The 8,522-nt window shown below is 36.2% G+C and overlaps 1 pseudogene; it reads left to right on the plus strand.

Moving 5' to 3' along the window:
- The first annotated feature begins 2,273 nt into the window (after nt 1-2,273).
- Nucleotides 2,274-3,161, plus strand: LOC143597768 (protein MIZU-KUSSEI 1 pseudogene; annotated as a pseudogene).
- Nucleotides 3,162-8,522: the final 5,361 nt, after the last annotated feature.

An 8,522-nucleotide genomic window follows, 5' to 3' on the forward strand; every position in this document is an offset into this window, starting at 1 on the left:
AAAAAAAAAAAAAAAAAAAAAAAAAAAAAAAAAAAAAAAAAAAAAAAAAAAAAAAAAAAAAAAAAAAAAAAAAAAAAAAAAAAAAAAAAAAAAAAACAAAAAAAAAAAAAAAAAAAAAAAAAAAAAAAAAAAAAGAAAAAAAAAAAAAAAAAAAAAAAAAAAAAAAAAAAAAAAAAAAAAAAAAAAAAAAAAAAAAAAAAAAAAAAAAAAATCGGATTTTTCAGTTCGTTTCATCGCGTAACAGCTCGTTTATGCTATTTTTCAGTTCGTTTTAGCACGTAACAGCTCGTTTAAGCAATTTTTCAGTTCGTTTCAGCACGTAACAGCTTGTTTAAGCATTTTTTTCAGTTCCTTTCAGCACGTAACAGCTCGTTTAAGCAGTTTTTCAATTCGTTTTAGCACGTAACAGCCTGTTTAAGCGATTTTTCAGTTTGTTTCAGCACGTAACAGCTCGTTTAAGCGATTTTTCAGTTCGTTTTAGCATCAAATAGCTCGTTTAAGCGATTTTTCAGCTTGTTTCAGCACTTAACAGCTTGCTTTAGCGATTTTTCAGTTCCTTTCATCACTTAACAGCTTGTTTCAGCATGTTTTTGTTTCGTTTGTTGTCGACATTTCAGTTTCGGTTAATTTGTCGATTTTTTTTTTGAACGAGGACAACAGACGAAACGTTTTAGTTTTTTTACATTTTTTATTTTTGTTTTATTTTTTGAGTTATGATTTTTTTATTAATTTTTTTGAATATTTTTTGATGATTTCTATTAAGATCAAAATCTCTCAAAAAAAAATTCCAAAAAAAAACAAATAAAAAATAATAACTCAAAATATAAACAAATAACGAAAAAAGTAAAAACCCAAAATATTTTCACCGTTAACCTCGTTCATCAAAAAAAAAATAAAAAATAAAATAAACCCGACAAATTAACCGAAACCGAAATGTCGACGAAAACGAATCAAAAACCTTAATCGACCCGTCTAGTGCGAAAACTCGAAAGAAACCGAAACCCAACCCGCCTAGTGCTAAAACTCGTGTCGGCACGAAAGCTGATCCGAGCCGAAACCTAAACCGATATCGTTTCAATCTAAAACCCATTTTAACCCAAACATGTCACTTTTCCTTAATACACTAACCCACATCGACCCATGTAGTTAAATTTGTCAACCCATTTTGACCCAAAAAATAAGAATGTGGAATTTCAAGTGACCCATTTTGACCCATTTAATTAAAACCTATGACCCAATTCAACCCATTTGAATTTTAAAACAACTCAAATTGACCCATTTGGAATAGTTTGGGTCAAGGTTGCCACCCCTAAAGAGGACTGATATGAGATATCCCGAGCGTATAAAAAATTGTGTACCAAAGTTCATGTTATCAATCTTTTTTATTTATCTTGAATTTCTATGCATACTTAGAAATTCAAGATAAATTGTGCAAAACATTATGTTGTAAAGGAAAACATTATTTACCTTAAATGGGGCAACATACTTTGGCTGTTACCATGAAATAAGAAAAAGAAGACAAAAACTTAACTCAAGTGGGAAATGGTCTCGGCCGGTATTGTTTGGTGTTGGCTTTTACTTTCACTCGTGACCATTTTTCAAATTATCGCAGCAACGACTATTACTTTCTACACTCATGTACGACATTTCTTTGTCTCCATGGATTCTCTGTTTTTATTAAAAATATTCATATTTCTAAATTTTTTGTCAGGTAAGATAAGATGTTTAATAAATCAAAAGGAAAGGAAAGGAAAGGATGTATGCATAGAACTGGTTCAAGTTATTTATTTATTTTTGTGATTTAAGTGAGAAGAAAATCAAATTTGAATAGCTTTTCGTATTGAACTCATAATTTTATCATCTCAGGATATGTATAAACACTACAATTTATATCATTTTTGAAAGACGTACCAGTGGTGTCTCTCCCGAAAGGTTATAACATTTGCCACAGTTCATTACTCAAGTTCGAATCCCCTTTATAATGGTGTTGTCTATATTTCAGAACGTGTACATGAACTAGGATTCGAACCCGTGACCCAAATAAAACCTAAGAAAAAAAATCCCGATCACACCCATTAATTGTATTATTTTTAAAATATTTTAAAGTGTAAGACAACTAGCTTCGTTAATATTTTGAAGTGTAAAATCAGTGTGTTTCAATAGTAGGTGGGGACTGATCACCATCTTTTGTCAGTACCGAGTCTCAGAAACCAAACCCCTTAAAGGAGGAGAAAAAAACCACAATCTTTATTATTTTCTTGTTTAGCTTTTGTTTTTATTTCTTAAGATGAGGTCAATCATGGCTGCCAAAACCCCTCAAGATTCTTCCTTTTCCTTCTCAAGAAGATACTTCCACTGGAAAAAGAAACCTGAAGATGGTCAAGATCATGATGATGAAGAGATACTCAATTTCCATTCATCATCATCATTTGCATGTGTCACCGAGGAAGATATCAATCCTGACGACCACCCGATGCCCATGCGGCACCCAGGAGAAAGAAAGCGACCTTCGTGTCGGTTTCTAAGCTCCTATCGGCTCTTACTTTTAGCAAGAGGCGGTTATCTTCTGGTTGTATAAAAAAGACCACCGGAATCACGGGTACCCTTTTTGGATACCGACGTGGTCACGTCCACGTCGCGTTCCAAGAGGACCCGAAGCTAGGTCCGGCTTTCCTAGTGGAGCTAGCCACCCCGACTAGCTTCCTGGTTCGAGAAATGGCGACGGGGCAGGTTCGGATTGCGTTGGAATGCGATAAGAAGACTGAGACTAGGAAAGGTTTTAAGCTGCTGGATGAGCCACTTTGGAGGACGTACTGCAATGGCAAGAAATGTGGTTATGCAATGAGGCGTGACTGTGGGGGCGGATGAATGGAAGGTGTTTAATTCTATTGGACCGATTACAATGGGCGCCGGAGTGTTACCGGAGGGTGAGGTTGAAGGAGATCAGTTGATGTATATGAGAGCAAGGTTTGAGAGGATTGTGGGGTCAAAAGACTCTGAAGCATTCTACATGATGAATCCAGATAGCAACGTAGGACCAGAACTTAGTATTTATCTTATTAGAGTTTGAGATTTTGGATCTTCAATTTTAGTTAATGCAAGTCTTGGATGTATCATCAAGGTTTGGTTCTTCATGTCATGTGCTTCTTTTTTGGCTAATTAATATCGAGATTTTAGAAATGATCATACATATAATACACCTCAAATTAATGTATTAGTTTGGATGTGTATTTAGTGGTTTATAGTTGTATTCTTAAATTTTGAAAATAATTTTGTAAGTTCTATTTTCAACTGCAAACGAAAAAGTCTATGGTGAGTGATTAACCAAGATTCAATTTCCAAAGAGAGAATATAAATCAAAAGAAAAGGGGCAAAAGAAAAAAAAAAACTAAATAAACTTAAAACATAGTATTAACTCGATCATGCGGTGTATTCTTTGGTGCATGGAGTGGGAAGCTTTCATGTTTCATCCCATCTTCTAATTAATTTGGCCTCGATACCACTCACATAGAATGGGGTTCCTGACATCATATTTCTCCCTTCCAAACTCTCGTATTCTTCTTTGCTTCCTGACTTGATTAGGATGGGTTCAAAAAATACCATCGTCTTCGTCTCAGCATCTCCATCTCACCCACATCGCTGCTGAAATCCATCCATCCTACTTTCACTCTGTTCATATTCTAGTGTTTAAGCTGAAATCATTTACGTTATAATCACAGGGTTCAACTTTTGTATAAGTGATGATAGTTGGTTAGAATATTAAATTTTAATAACCCTAAGTATATATATTCGTCAATAATAATCCAAACTTACACCTTAACCAATGATAATCCTAACTTTCATTTTTTTTTCTTTCAGTTTTTAGTTTTTGCCATTAACTTTATATTAAAATCTTTTCATGAATTATAATCATTTTTTATATTTGACACCGGGAATTAGAAGTTCCAAATAATGGGTGTTTGTGTGATGTAAAATTGGGTGATCAATGACTACTTTAATCATCATCATATATTGACATGTTTCCTTGCATTCATTTGGAAGTGAGTGTGGCAACGCACGCTTGCCTCAAAAACCGGTCTTTGTGGACATATAATCGAGCTTAAGAAAATTTTAAATTTATAATCCCAACTGTAATCATATCCAAATATTTTAAATTTGTCATATATATATCAATATAGTATAATGCTTTATATCAATATATCTTCACGGAAACACGTATTGCTTAAGATAGTTTGTTAATCTCTATCTTAATAAAGTTGTGCAATTTATGTATAAAAAGTCATCCAAACCTATCAATTAGAAAATCCTTAAAATATCTATATTAGAGCATCTCCAATGCTTGGTGATAGTTTGAAATTCAAACATCTTAATCATCCACTCAAATTCTATTTCATTTCATTCTCACTCCTTCATCCTCTCACACACACCTTACAAACCATATTGAAATTCAAACCTCCTAACAACACACCATTGAAGATGTCCTTACCTTTGATGTCCTCAGTCTGCCCTTATGACCTTTTTCTCTTTTCAAAATGTCACACCCAACACGGGCGGAGACGACGGTGATTAGATAGTGGTGTTTAAATCAAATTAAAACTCGCCACGTAATTATATTTTTGCAACACTGTCGGATGACGGTGTTATACCGTCGGAACGGCGCAAACACGAGCGGGTTTTTTAAATACATAGGCAGGACACGTAACGGCTTGTGCTTAGATATGAATACTGGCATCCATCCATTAATAAAGTCGAGTCCACTCGTGTTTGGGTGTACATTTTTAGAAAGAAATACATTGTTTTTATTGTTTTTATATTGACGTCATTTAAACTCTTACTTAACAAGTTGAAATTTATTGAAAAAGAAAGGAAAAATATGCATGATATAAAAAAGAAAAACCTGTATATAGTATATCACCTTGACGGAACCTTACTTGCTTGTATAAATAATTGACCTTTACCGCTATTTATTCCAAAATATACAAAATATAAGAGGGGAAGGAGTGGAGCGTGGTGGCCGGCTATGATAGAGACCGATTCGAGATGGTCAATCACCCGATATACCCGTAGAGTGGGTTAGGCTCCAAGAACTATAGAGAAGAAGAGAAACCAAACTTGAGACAAATTTTCTTATTATTTTTCTTCTTGAAACGATTACAATTTATAGGCTAAGAAAACACATAAAATAGGAAAAGATAAACAATAAAAAAACACAATTAAACTATAATAAGGAAACTAAATAATTGATAAATTTAATAAATATATATTAACTCAGATAAAATTTTGTTATGATCGTATCAATTCTTCGCCCCTTCAAAACGTTCTTATCCTCAAGAACGGAAACGTGTTTTCATGGTGGTCGCTATTCAAGTTGGACTACCTCAAGCGGGGCAATCTCGACCGCTCGCCATGGCGGACGCCATTCGCATATTCGCACTTCACAAGCAATTGTTGTTTTGTTGTGACAGTTACCACAATCCACCATTGTATAAATCTTGTTTCCATCCATCCTTCCTATATTACGTATAGTTTGTGAATATTCAAGTCCAAAGAAGCTGGCATCTAATGGTGTCATAAAGTGGGATTTGATGAAAGGTGGTGACTTGGGTTGTTTTGATAACATCGGCAACAGGCTTGTGGTGGGAAGGGAAGTACTAAATGTAACAGTACATGGAGTAATAGGTTTGTAATTGGGAGTTGAACTTGGCGCTTCATAATGGGTAAAAAAAATTGGGTCAATGGTATTATGGGGGGTGGTGGCATGGGTTTTGTGGTTGGAGTTGTTGGTGCATGATGCATATGTTGGTGGTGGCGGTGCGGGTGCCGAGATTAGGGGTGGAATGACTATTTTTTGGTCGGTTATCATCGAAGAGGTGCCGGAAATTTTGTTGAGGGCGGCGGTAAGGTTTGCGGTTATTTGGTTCATGGTGGTAGTGAGAGAGTCAAACTGGAACTTGGCTTGGATGGCGCTTGATTCTTGTTGGATCAATAGCCAATCGATTTTGTCGACCAAGGCCATGATCAAGTCTTCACGCGACGTAGGAGGCATGAGGACGATTGATGAAAGCACCAAATTGATAGAGACCGATTCAAGATGGTCAATCTCCTGATATACCTGTAGAGTGGGTTAGGCTCCAAGAACTATAGAGAATAAGAGAAACCAAACTTGAGACAAATTTTCTTATTATTTTTCTTCTTGAAACGATTACAATTTATAGGCTAAGAAAACACATAAAATAGGAAAAGATAAACAATAAAGAAACACAATTAAACTATAATAAGAAAACTAAATAATAGATAAATTTAATAAATATATATTAAACTCAGATAATATTTTGTTATGATCGTATCATAACAAGCATCGCCGCCGGTCCCCCATATAGCGTGATTGAGGTTTTTGCGTGATGGCCATCACGCGTTGAGGGGGAGATTTCAAGAAATTAGACCGTTTCTCTCTCTCTCTCTGCATTTATTTTCTTGCTGTTTAATTTCCCCTGCACACCCACCATGTCTAGGGTTTCAAACACCCTTCAAATCTTCTTTTTCCTCAGCTAATCCACCTCCCAAAATCCTTCTTTTTTTCTAGGTTTCTTGAACTCAACCTCAATATCAAAACTTTTCAACCAAATTTTTCTGGGTCTTTTTTATTTCTCCAAGATTTTAAGATTCTTGAAAAGGGTCTTCAAAAAAGTTGTAAACTGATAATAAAAACCAGGGCTTTTGGTGAAAATGGCAATGGTGGTTCAACTTCAGCAGCATAATGAGATGGGTGATAATAATAACAGCATAAACAAACACCAGATTTTATTTTTATTTATTTTAGTATTTATTAAAAAAAAACAAAACAAAAATCTTATCACACCACACCACCACCCCTACTAAATTCCATCACTTGTGATGGAAATTGGTGGGATGAAGTGGCACACCACCATTAGGGGACCCGGGGCACTACGTGAAGAAGACCCATCACGCGTGATGGAATCACTCAACACCGCCGCCGGTGGTGTATCACGCGGGTGATGGCATGGTTGAGTGATGGCCATCATGCAAGTGATGGTGGGTTTCCAAGGCAAAAATGACCATTGAGGGGAAGTAGCCGTTGGGAGGGAGGGTTTAAATAAAAAAAACAATATAAAACCAAAACCAAAACATAAACCGAATCCAACTCAAAACCAAATCCAACTCAAAAACACTCTCAAACTTCCCCTTCATTCACAACAAAAAAATATGGCATTTCCGAATCACTCGCTTCCCTTAGACACCGATAGCTCTTCGTCTTCGGACGATGACATTCGCGAATGGTTCCTGTTGCTATATAACGAACTTGAAGGCCCGAGCCGTCCAAAAAAATAAGTGGTGGAGCGTGATGGTATTCATGCCTACGACGTGCTAATGAACGACTATTTTGTGGAGGAGCCAAAATACAATGACGAAACGTTTAGGGAACGCTTTCGTTTGCCGAAATCTTTATTTTTAAAGATTGTAGCCGACGTCGAAGCAAACGAAGAATGGTTTCAAGAATCTTACGAAGCGAGAAGCAAACAAAGTTTTACGGCGCTTCAAAAATGCACATCCGCTATTCGTCAACTAGCGACAGGTAACCCACCCGACCAATTCGATGAACACTTACAAATGTCTGAGAGAACTTCACGTGAATGTCTACAATTCTTTTGTAACGCGATTATAAAATTGTATGGCAAAGAGTTTCTACGAAAACCAACAAGACACGACATTACACGTCTTTACGCCGCACACGAGGCTAGATGGCATTTTCCAAGGATGCTCGGTAGCATCGATTGTACACATATCAAATGGAGGAAATGTCCACGGGAATTGCGAGGGGCGTATGTTAGGGGTGATATCAAACGACCGGCCATCTCACTAGAAGCGGTTGCGTCAAATGATTTATGGATTTGGCATTCTTATTTTGGTGTTCCCGGCTCAAACAACGACATCACTATTCTGTACACATCACCGTTGTTTCAGAGCGTAACTGATGGCACCGCACCTTTCTGTCCATATTTTGTCAACGGGAGATATTACAGACGTGGCTACTTTGTCGATGGTATCTACCCGCAATGGTCTGTTTTTGTGAAAGCCTTTTCGTTTCCTGTCGAGACCTATGAAAAGGCATTCAAGAAGTTGCAAGAATCGGCAAGAGAAGATGTCTAGAGAGCTTTCGGTGTTTTAAAGGGTAGATGGTGCATACTTAGTCGACCGGTTCGTGCAATGAAAAAACCCACGATCTCTAGCTACGTGTATGCATGCATCATATTACACAATATGTTAATGAAAGAAGATGGAAATACAATTTCTCCAGATTAGGTACCGAATCCTCCGACTCAAGTTCCCGTTCCCGATGATGTCCAATTAGACTTGCGGGATGAAGATCTTCAACATCGGTTGAGATGGGATCTAGTTGAGCTTATAGATTCTTTAGGTTTGGAATTTCCGGATTCAGACGAGGAGTAAACGTTTATTGTAACTTTTATTTTTTATTTCTATTTTTTAAGTTGAATTATGTT

This window comes from Bidens hawaiensis, unplaced genomic scaffold (assembly GCF_021521415.1).
Source record: "Bidens hawaiensis isolate Kalapana, Puna unplaced genomic scaffold, B.hawaiensis_p1.1 tig00049022_1, whole genome shotgun sequence".
Classification (NCBI taxonomy): domain Eukaryota; kingdom Viridiplantae; phylum Streptophyta; class Magnoliopsida; order Asterales; family Asteraceae; genus Bidens; species Bidens hawaiensis.